Below are 12533 nucleotides of genomic sequence, written 5' to 3'. Positions count from 1 at the left end.
AATTTCTATTCCTCACTGACATTTCAAATGGTCCACAGTTATATGTCACTATGGCTACAGTACTATAAAGAGGCAAATAGAGACTGTTTCCTATGTCAGAAGTAGTCTTGAACAGCATCTTTCCAAATCCTGAATCCTTTCTTTTGCCAGAAAAGTAGAGAGTTGGCCATCAATGGATTTTCCAGGTGAGAAAACTTAACATCAGATGAAAATCACAATAAAAATAAAAGCAAAACCATGCTTAATAACATCTGCAAGGAGCATTCATACTGAAAACATGAATTGAGTGAGTTTTGTCAAAGGTGAGTTATGCGATATAATAGTTAATGTCAGTACTGACAAACAAGTGTGTATCTATTGTTTTATGGAGTTGTCATTCTACTACTAAGAGTTACTTTTCTTTAATCAACTTAGATCATAAATCTATTCCTTAAAGTTTAGGTCATGTTATACACTCCATTAAATTGCATTGATTTTCCTCACTGAGGGAAAGAGTTTCTGTCTGGAAGTAATATAGCAATCTATTCATTCATATCTTCTTTGGGCCCTTTTGTAGCTTTAGCATTGTAGTCTTCAGTGAAACATGCATTCTGTTTTCCCTACTAAATTGTTTCAGATAAAATATAGATCTTGTTTTAGTACTTCAACATAGTAAGAGTGGGCTCTGCATTGTGTTAAAGCCCAATGACAAAATGAATGACTGAATAACTGAATGGATAAATGAACAAGAATTATTGAATGGAAAGAGACTCTATGAAAAAATTAGATCTCATAATTACACCCCAACATACCCCTGGCTTCAATGAGCAAATAATTTAAGAAAATGACATGGGTGTGAATATGATGATGTAATAGATGCTAGGCTACAAATCTCAAATAGTAAAACAGTAGATAAATGAATTGTGGGAAATACGGTTTTGATTCCTTAGTTATATGTGTTGATGTTACTATAGTATTGGTATTTATTTGCTTCAAATATTAGAATATTCTTGCTACAATAGGTAAAAAGAAAAAAAAACTATTAACAATTTAACCCTAACCTTCACTATATCTTCATATCTTTTATTTTTGGGGGTGGTGGTGGTAATTACTTACTCATATCATGTTTATCAGTAAATATAATGACTCTAAGTAGAGCCAACTTCACTGAGGGCCAAACTCACCAGATTGTTGGTAGAACTTAAAAATTATCCTAATTGATCTGGCATGGTGGTGCTTGCCTTTAATCCCAGCACTTAGGAAGCAGAAGCTGGCAGATCTTTGAGAGAAAGAGGCAAGCCTGGTCAGGCCATCTGGGATTACAGAGAGACCCTATCTCAAAAATCAAAAATAAATAAAATAAATAAATAAATAAAATAAATCATCCTAATCATTCATGTAACTTTGGGGCTTGGCAGCTCTGGCAGCCTCTCCTCTTAGACATGGACCAGCAACTTCTTATTTATTTGAAAATCTGCTAAATGGTAGTTTCAACAAAATGATTCTGATTTGCACAAGTAACATTTTTCACTGTAAATAAGCTGTAGGATGCCTATGTTGTCCTAAACTGTTATTAACATGTCTTTAGAAAAAAAGTCTCAATCAATGTAACATTTTCCTTTGTGTATCCCACATTTCAATAAAGTTGCTCTACCTGTTTTACTCAGTAGCAATTACTCCAGGTGTATCTGGGCTTATGTAAGTCATACAATAGGCTGAAGAAGCTATTTGCATTTACAACGTATAATTTTTTATTTATAGTAGTAATACATAATTTCTTTTTTTTTTCTGAGATAAGGTCTCACTATAAATCCCTAGCTGTCCTGGAACTCATTATATAGATCAGCCTAAAACCAAATTCACAGAGATATTCCTGCTTTTCTGCCTTTTAAGTATTAAAATTAAAGACATTCAGCCAGTTTATAATTTATTAATGTGATTTTCATATTTGTATTTATTTTAAAGAATTAACCAATTTATAAGTGATTGTTAAATACTGATATAAATTTGCTTAAGTAGCAATATATATTTAATTGCTATGTAAGGCTCATACCTGAAATATGAAAGAGAACTCTATTTGTTGAAGTTAAACAATTATATTAGAAATTAACAGAAAGGCATTACATTTACTATTATAAAGGTTTAAAGTATTTGGAGGGTGTTTATTAACACTGAATAGATTTTAAATGCTCACAATGCTTTAATAACTCATTTCAAATAGATTTACAGGAAACTCTGCTTTTATTAGACCTTTATAACATAATAAGCCTGGAAAATCAAATGTTACAAAAATTCAAAAAAAGGAAAGATTCAACTTTAGAATATGAAGCATAGCTTCATTTAATTGAGTCATTGAAAGATGGATTTGGGTGAGATATGATTGAGGGGTGCTCAAAAATGTGAACACCTTAGGGGTGGGTGAGGGCTTCGCAGGAGCCCTGAGAGAGCTGAGGCCAAGAAGGAGTCAGATTATCCTATGTAGATGAAACAGAATGGGCAAAATTCCCCAAAGTTAATAAATAAGATTCACATTTACGTAATGACACAAAATTGAGTTTACACAAGGAAGCATCTATACATATTTTGAGATAAAGTAAAAACCAATTTGGGGGCCCAAGTGGAAAGTATCCTCTGCCAACATAAGCTATTTAGTCTGGATTCAGAAAGTGTCAACGACAGCTCCAGGTGGGCAACAATAGCATCAAAGAGACTGCACATTAAGATGATTCTGACTGGGATATGAGGGACGATTTAGAGAAATATGAGTCTGGTGACAAGTACTGCAGCACTGCCACAGGGTGAGGAGGGAAGAACCAGGTCTTATTACATGGCATGCAAGTTTAAAGAATTCTGTATGTTTGTTGGGTTCTTTGTGGCTCATGTTACTTATGTTTGCTACATCAAAATTCTCTTTGAGATCCTGGAAAAGAAGTTTGGTGTGCATGTTTTATAAGATAAAATGTAGTTACTGTGCAAAGAACATTCCACATCTCACCTGGCATGTCTGTGGGTCTGATTCTCTGCCTCTGCTCTAGCTTCTTCTTCTGCTTCGTCCTCTCCCTTGTATGGAAGTATAGATGTTTTATGTGTTTTACAGACACCTCCCCCCTTTCATTCCAACTTAAGTTATTTGCAATTCACTTATTTATTTTATTTTTCTTCTTATAAATTCAGCTCTTGAAATTCAGCCCCCATTTCTCTGTTAATCAAGTTGTTCAAACTTGGTTTCCTGCTGTTTTAAGTCTCCTTTATTTTCCTCTGTTATTTTTTAAATTGAGAGCTATTAGGAGTCCTTGGCTCTTCAAAAGAATATAAGAGCAATTACTAATAATAAGCTTCATAAAATTACTCTGTCAGAAATAGTTATTTAACAATATACATTGCAGGAAGATATAAAAGAAATGTAACTCTGGTCCCTGTCACCAATTGCTGAGAAATTTAAAAATTCAATGCTATGTGACTAAAACATATATAATTTCTGCTTTAATTATAATATATTAATCTTGCCTTGAATTTAACTGATTTATAGCTAATCACAATTAAAATTTTATCATCCCTACAATAAAACAAGCAAAGCATTGCTGCAAATAAAGTACTATTTTAAGTAAAAAAAAAATGCTGAAAGACAAGTCAAGGAAAATATCTAACTTTAAGACTTTCCAAATATTCCAAATATTAATAACTTCTTTTAACATTAATTTTTTGAGTAGTTTCAAAATGTACAGTAATTATAATATTTTGTTTTCTTAAACTGAGATTTTGGGGAGGTCTCTTTGAGACAGGGTCTCTCTGTAGCCACAGCTGTCCTGGAAATCCCTAAAGAGATCACACTGGCCTCAATCTGACAGAGATTCGCCTGCCTCTGCCACCCAAGTGTGGGATTTAAAGGCTTGTGCCACCACACCCAACTTTAAATTGAATTTTTGAAGCTGAAATATTACATTGTTGTTGTTGTTGTTTTCTTTTTCTAGACAGGGTCTCACTGTAGCCCCAGCAGGCCTAGAACTCCCTAAGTAGAGCATCCCAGGGTGGCCTCAATCACACAGAGCTCTAGCCTTGTGAGTGCTTAAATTAGAGCACCATACAAGCTAAACCTGAGATATTTTGAATTAATTGATATTAATACAGTACTGAATGCTTGTCACTTCAAAAAAAAAAAAAGACCACATACACTTTGGATAGCAAATTTTCCTTATAAACTACAGAGCTACAAAGCCAATTATATGATATTTTTGACAGAAATTAATTCTAGTTATTAAAATGCAAAACATTTCCATTATGTTAATAAGATATAATGTTATTTATATCATTGATATGTTATTAAACTTTAACTTCAATTATATTGAAACTTTTTTAATGGCATAATATTTGTTTCTAGAGTATTCTTACTAGGATTCAAAATATAGGGAGAAATAATTTTATTATCATTCCTAGAAAAATTAAGAATTCCTTTACAAAATGACTCAAAAGATAGTTGTTTGGTCTGTCCTCATAGACTTTAATTTCTGTTGCTTGTCTAACCACTGTCTTAAAAATAAAAGGAATCCTACTTCTTAAAATTGGTCTCCAGATATTATGTGTCTTTTCTACAACTCAGAATTTTCTTGTTATTTGATCCTTAAGGTAAATGTAGTTGTGTCTGCATTATGGAATCTAGATTCTATGCTCTTTGTACTAATGGTTGTGTGCTCTAGAACTAGGCTGCAGAACACTTTCCCCTAAATTGGACACCTATATCAAACTTCTACCCCAAGGCTGAAGGATCATTGTGGAAGAGAGGGGAAAGATTGTAAGAGCCAGAGGGCATGGATGTCCACAAGGAAGCAGAAATGTCCAGGCAGCTGGTCAGTTACTCACATGAACTCAAAGCAATGGTGATAGCCTGTTCAAATCCATGAATGCTCAAACCAGAAAATGCTCCAGCATAGATTGTGGAAGTGGGTAAGAAGCTCCACCCTCCCTCCCAAAAATTGTGGCAACAGATGGCTGTTGGGAGGGGTAAGACAGCTTCTTTCAGCCATGGGACTCTTGGTATATTAATCAAGATCCAGAGGATGGACCAACACTGAAGGATATTTAGAGACACAAATTAGACTCTGTAGGTGTTATTAAATATAGTGTACATTAAAGTGCGTAGAAGACAATTGGGGTGGTGAGGCTAGGGATGGTTATTTAAACACCATCAAATTTTATTGTACTAAAATCACAAAAATTCATTAAAAATTTCTTTGAAGTGCCAGCATACTCATCTATTAATTGGACATATTTTATAATTGTTTTCAAAAGTCAAATGAGATACTGGAGATTTACTTACTTATAATTTTATTTATCATAAATGCACTATTAGCTGGGCATGGTGGCACATGCTTGTGATTCTAGCATCCTAGAGCTTTAGAGGCTGACATAGGAAGATTGCCATGAATTTGATGAAAGCCTTGTCTACAGGGCGATACCACCCCTCAAGAAGCTGAATGATTGGCACATGTTTATTATGATAGTGTGGGTATAACTTAGTGAAAATAATGACTAGCATCTGTTAAGCAGATAGCTAAGCACACCTTCCTAAGTGCTTTGTACATATTTGTGTCCTCATGTTGCCATTGGAATATGTAGTGCAATTATCCCTCTATTGGTCATAGAGGAAATATGAAAGAGACAGAAAAAAGTGACTTATCTAAGTTCATACTAGTGATATGTAGGAAAATCATGTAAAATGTAGAACAAGAAGAACAGAAGTCTGGTCTTTACTTGATTTGCTGTTCATGAATATATGGCATACTTAGAATGCGTATTATATATATATAATAGGCATACAATGTAGTATTGTGGTTCATACATGTTTTAAGCTCTGAATTAATCATAACTGAAGAGATTATGACTGATCACGATGTACTTTATTTTTTCCTCATATTTTGAAAACATTACAAAGAAATAGAGGTATTAACATATTTCTAACTTTATTTGGAGGCATCTGAGTCACTTTGCTTCCACATATGTGGAAAAGTGACTTTATTCATGCCTTTCCGAGTAACAATATGAGCATGTGTGCAGTCCTTGTGGCTGGATTAAATAGGATTTTCCCTCTTAAACTTATGGGATCTGAATTTATCTGGGCTCCTCCACATAACCTCAGGGCCATAATTCATCTGCTTTTTGTCATCATTAAAATTAATGGTATAAACCAAAGAAAACAGAAAGCACATGTGTTCATACTTCATGCAGATTATGTTTTTAATAGGAGCTTAATTTGAGTTTATGCAGATATCACATGCCTGTCATGGTATAATTATTCAACTATGAATGCCTGTTAACTCCCAAGATACGTAACAATGAAAGAGAAATTTCTATCTTGGCTAAAATGAGAAATTCCAGAACATGTACAATTTACTCTGCATGTTTTTGCCACAGTGAGATCTAGTAACATGAACTCAGACAAAAAACAAGTTAACAATGCAGAAAGTGAAGTAGAGAAGAATTCACTTATCATTTTATAAGTGGAATTTTCTTCTATTTTCAAAATATAGTTAATTTCATGGGTGAGATTTGAATTCCAAAACCAACAGTGTTTGTATTGTAGATTGTGAGAATAAAGTTATTACTTTTTACCACTTCCTTTTTAAAATGTAGTTCTCACATCCATGTTTAGATACCACTGGGAAATCTTATCAACTTAAATGTAAATATGTCAACAGAAGAGAGCATATGTACTGTAAGAAGAATTGGAACTGACTCATATGGCTTCTTCTTGTTGGAAGATTTTTTTCAGAGATGCCATCTGGGAAGCGTTGAGGCCAAAAGGATGAACAATTTATTTGCACCAGGCTTGATTTTAGCACAAGCTTGTCATTCAAGTATGTCATAATGATAGAATGTAATTTTATTTTTCTTTCAGCAAGTTAGCAAAGACTTCAACAATCATTATTATTTTGGCAAAATTATTATAGGAAACAATTCTGTTGAGTCTTGGTGAAAGTACACATAGAGAAGATACTTTAGAAATTAAAATATCATCAAAAATATTCATACAGTATAAGTTGAGTATTTCACTTCTGTAAATATATTTTAACAAGATAATAAAGAAGAGGTTAATGATGGCGGTTTTTACAAAAAGGTAACGCCAGGAAAGAGAAGGGTAAGGTATGGTATCTCTACACAGCTTCCAAGGGTAAAGGAGATAAAACTGATGTTTACATAAGAATTTTTTTCAATAAATATTTTAGTCAAATTTTGTGCATTTCATACATCTTAATCATATTTAGACTCCCCTCCATCTGTAGCCCCCCCATAGCCTATCCACCGTATTTCATACCTATACTGTGAATTTTCAGGACTTTTCAGTTCATTGCCTGAAGGAGCTACACTAGTCCATGTTAAAAGTGGACCACAAATGGTTACAGTATACAAGCTGTGAGGTTTTTAAACTTGTGACAAGGAACAGAAGGGAAATTCTACTCGTTGCAAGGAAATCCTCACTTAAGCTTCAGAGAGCCACAAACACTTCAAACCTGCGAACCTTCAGCTGATCGTCCTTAGCCAGCCCAATCTCTATCAGGAACTGGCATATGTTCTTGTGCTGGTCACATTGTAGCTGAATCATGTCTCCATATTCTGGATGCTCAAATACAGTACCATTGCAGACAAATTTCTTCTTAAATGACTTCACTAGTTTCTTTTTTAAAATGTATATTTCACTGAATTTTTGTGTATTTTATAAATACATTTTTTTAAACTCCCTCCCCTACCCTTACTTAGCTTTAAACCACCACTGGCCACCGGATTTCATGCATTCTGGCATATATGTTAAGTCCTGTTGAGTAAATTTAGTTCACTTAAATGTCCTTCAGTGCAAGTTCATGCACTGCTGTCTAGTCATCCTCTCGATAGTCTCTCCCTTAAAGATCAGTTCTCCTTCACCCAGCAGTAATCAGCTGTCAAAAATTCTTTCAGTAAGGTTGAGGCCTGCTGCCCATTTCGCCAGTTCTATGCTGGGTTTTTGTCTGAGTTTGCATGGGCCTTGTGCATGCTAACACCATTTCCTTAAGTTCATAGGAGTAAGCTCCAAGTTTCTTTTTATTGTGCTCATCAGTGAACCCTTGGACAGGAGTAAGGGTCTTCCTGCCGTTTCTCTGTTGAATTCTTGTATAGATACAATCCTCAGTGACAGCAGGAAGTGGGTCATCACCCTTACTCACATTAGTAAAGGGGTTAAAGAGTGATGGAGAAAGTGTGGTGGAGACAGTATCAGGAATCGAGGGGCATTGAGGGGGAGGTAGCTGAGTCTTTGGTAACGCTCAGTGACTGGGGCCCAATAATTTCTTTACTAGCTAGAACTAATACTTCTATTACTTTATTATATAACAACATGAATTATATTAAATATACAGATAAAAATCAAAAGCCTTTTCTTAAATATTATACCTCTAATTTATGTGGTTTGAATATTGTTTGTATTTATTTCTGTTTCTGTATTTTAGAACTTTGCATGACTGTAATCAAAGACACACATTTTTTCAAAGTGTATCAGTCTCTAACTCTCCTTAATAAATCTTCACCTTAGCACTGTATGGACTGGATCCAGTCCAGAGACAGGTTTTATTCACCAAAAAGTTTTTAAAGTGTGGATTTAAGTGCCTCTTGAGATTTGGGACTATCTGTTGGGCAGTTTGATGTTATAAATGCTCCCTAATCAGTTATAGGTATTTTTCATTCACATAGTTGCCACTTAAGAGATTTTCTTCAAGTAATATAGTTGCCAGAATGACTGGGTCATATTCTCATATCTTGAGTTGGAGGTGTTATCTTTTTTATCATTTGGTCACAGTTGAATATCTAACTTAATTAGAAACTCAATGTTTCAAAAGTATCTTAGTTATAACATCATAAACATCCATATTTGCATCATTGTTCCTTATATAATTAATTTAATTTATAAAGAAAATGCTATGTTTTTATTAAAATCCTAAATGATCAAAATATTTATGGATGTTTTGACTGAAATATAGGAATTTGGGTTGGAGAGTGAACTCAGTGGTTAAGAGCACTGTCTGGACTCACAGAAGATCCAAGTTTGAATTCCAGCACCCACATGGCAACTAACAACTGTTCCTAAACTCCATTTCCAGGGGATTCAACACCCTTGTCTGTCCTCCATGGGCACTGCAAGACACGGATGTACTTACACACATGCAGGCATAACACTCATGCACAAAAAATAAAAGTAAGTCGTAAAATATAAGAATTCATATCTGAATTAAATATCTAGGATTCTTAAGTACTGTTCCTTTGGATGTGTGGTTAACAATGGTAAAGTGCATGCGAATAGTTCTTAGATAACTATTAGGATATCATTACTGGTATCCTTTGCTAGCACTTTATTTAAAAATATATTTTATTATTTTTATCTTATTTTTTATGTATGACTGTATTGTCTGCATGCATTCCAGTGAACCCATGTTGTGCAATGCCTGTGGAGCTCAGAAGAGGCCATCAGATCCCCTGGAACTGAAGCTATGGAAGGTTGTTAGCCATCATGTGGGTGCTGGGAACCTAACCCAGTTCTCTGCAATAATAGTGAGCACTGTTAACCACTGAGCCATTTCTCCAGCCCCCTTTGCTATCACTTTAAATTATCATAGAGTTATTCTATGTCATCTGTTGAGTTGAATTTTCATAATAATTTATAATCTACTATTGTGAACATTTGAATTACTTATAAGTGAACGCCTCACCGGTAAATGTCAATTTCCACATAGAGAACAAGATTTCTTTTCCTACAAATCAAATAATTTACATAATCTCAAATAAATCAAACATTTTATTTTATTTATTAATTTAAATATTTAATACTGATAAGTATACATATACCTAAAGTTAATATGTATGTGATTTGTAGATACATATTTATCAAAATTATTATTTCAATTAGAGAAAACATGATAAATGGTTACTAAAAATTAATTTTTTTGGCCTTTTTTGAGACAAGATCTTCCTTGAGCTCCAGACAGCCTGAAACTCAGTATGTAGACCAGGCTAGCCTCTATCTCACAAAGATCTGCCTGCCACATCCTCCCAAGTTCTGGCATTAAAGGCATGCACCACCACACCTGACTAAAAATTAATTTTTAAATAATTGACACTGGTTCATATCTTACTCAATTCATAGCAATTTGTAATTTTTCAAAAATATGCCTAAGCTACTGTTTTAAGAATTTCACAGTTTTGTTTCAGGGAATGAGATTAGCATGGCTGTAGACAAATATTTCAAAGAGAGGTCTAATCTAATTAGTAGTTTGATTTGGTAATAATACAAAATTTAGCAAAATATGTTTTCTTGCTCTTTATCATATGCACAGATTTTCTGTGTAATTGATCCCTCATGCATTATATTTAAACATGTGCACTACTAATATATTTCATAATTATGCTATTTGCATTTATCTCAAAAGATATATACATTATAGCAGATATTATTATAAGAACAGAGACAGGATTTAATTAACAGATCAACTAAAAGATCACTGCTTTAATTTCTGCCTGTTTTCTTTGTGATCTTCTTTCACAACAGCATCAAGAACAAAGTTGAGGGTGTTTTGCACCCTGGTGGATGGAAAAAAGACTTAAAATTAAATTCTATCTAGAGTAATCTGTCTGCCTTCCAGTTTTGCTTCCTTCAGTGCTGATTTATCATTGTAAGAAAAACCACCTTATCACTGTGTGCCAAAATACAGAGAGGAACCAGGTATATAATCCTGAAAGAGCACAATAGCCCATTTTCAGGTTGTGAGTTATTTACTTGAGTTATGTTCCAGCTGGAAAGCTCTATAACAAGGATGAAGGGTGGAATGTAAAGAGTGAAAAGTGCTAAATTTGCTGTTGTTACCCTATCATAGGCAAGGGGAAATCAATGGGTTTATTGTACATTACTTAATTACAAGTAATTTAAGTAACATCTCATACTGTCACCATTTCAAACATTTGTGTTGTCCTCTACTATAGTCAGAGAAACTTCTGTTTCAGTGTGTAGCGGTTAATGCAAAAGACTTAAAACTGCCCAAAGCACAGAGTATAAATAACTCTGAATGCTCAATTGTGGATGGGTCATCTTTTTCAACCGCTCCCACCATCATCCAAGGAACTTCGAGAAAGAGTCAGGAGATGGAAAGAATGTAAGAACCGGTGGATGAGGAGGAAAGTTGTGAAATGCTGACTTCTTGCCATGATGTGGCTGTCGCATGTATTAACTCATAGTAGTCATGGATACCTGCACAAGATTAAGTCAATCTAAATTTCAGCATGAGTGGGGGAGGACCCGGTGAAGTCTCATCCAAATTGGTGTAGCTACTGGCATTTGGTGGCCAACAAAGGAAGGACAGTCACTCTCCTCTAGGGATGTGGCCACTGATATGTTGCTCTGCCTGAGTGGATGGCCACATATCCCATGTGCATACAGACAGCACTAATTTGACTCAAGAGATAATTAATAACAACAACAACAAACAACAACAACAAAACCTTAAATGAAAGAGGAAAGAAGGCTGTTGAGAGATATGGTGTTGCCGGGGGTGTAGTGGGACACCAGGTGGGGTTGGTGGATGTTTCAGTGGAATAGATAAGATCAATATGCTTTGTATAACCATGTGGAACTTTGAAAGAATAAAAATATTATTGAGTCTTTATTACTAAATAGAGCAAATACTATTTGAAAAATAAATATATTTTCTTAAATCACTTTTTACAGTGTTACATCTAAGTGATAATCATCAGTTTTGCAAAAAAGGTGCACTATATTAAATGTGTAAGACTATCATCTCAAGCTCATTTTCAAGAAATGACAAAAATAATTCCGAAACACCCTTACTGTATTCATCCGCAGCCAAAGTAAGTGATGCCTTTACCTTCTGATGCCAAGACATTGCTACGAATTACTGCTATTAAGTAAAACTCAGAATAAATGCAAGCCATTTAAAATTGTTCTTTGCCAAAAGAATTAAATTTTGGTTCTGCCACAAAATTGAAATATTTCAAATTCTATGGTCTCAGAGCCATCATCTACACCTAAACTACATATGTGTGTGTGTGTTTGAATCTTTTAAAATTAAATTTGTTCTTTGACATTTTCATACATGTAAACAGTGCATTCTGATTACTTTTGCCTCTTCTCTCCTTTGTCTACCTCCTACTGCTATCAGCCTCCTCTCCTCTTTACAAGTTTCCTTTCCATATTCATGTGCTTCTATTTTCAGACCCAGTGGGCTTAATCAGGGCCTTCTCTGAGACTGTGGGTTTAGAACTCACTGTTGGAACCTGGTAGGCTTACCAAGGATTTTTCAATTAATGGCAGTGAATATTTTTTTGTTTTTATGGAATTATTTAATAATTAATAAACAATATAAATATATGTCATTATAGCTATGATAAAAGAAGCTTCATTCTTAAAATTTGATATCATAATTCTCTTCAGAGAAATACATATGTACTCTGGCTGGAGAGATGGCTCAGCAGTTAAGAGCACTGGCTGCTCTTGCAGAGGACCCGGGTTCGATTCCCAGCACCCA

The 12533-nt window shown here is 34.4% G+C and overlaps 1 protein-coding gene and 1 non-coding gene across 12 annotated transcripts in view; one reads left to right on the top strand and one right to left on the bottom strand.

Annotated features, from left to right (window-relative positions):
* Positions 1 to 12533, bottom strand: part of Sema3a (semaphorin 3A) — a 540175-nt gene that overhangs the window by 105411 nt on the left and 422231 nt on the right. The window lies entirely within an intron of this gene.
* Positions 1372 to 1505, top strand: LOC115071673. The gene has a single exon (XR_003850774.1). It is a non-coding gene; the product is annotated as a small nucleolar RNA SNORA24 (small nucleolar RNA).

Source organism: Nannospalax galili, unplaced genomic scaffold (genome assembly GCF_000622305.1).
Source record: "Nannospalax galili isolate Female #2095 unplaced genomic scaffold, S.galili_v1.0 scaffold639, whole genome shotgun sequence".
Classification (NCBI taxonomy): Eukaryota; Metazoa; Chordata; class Mammalia; order Rodentia; family Spalacidae; genus Nannospalax; species Nannospalax galili.
This window is presented reverse-complemented; position numbering and strand designations above follow the sequence as displayed.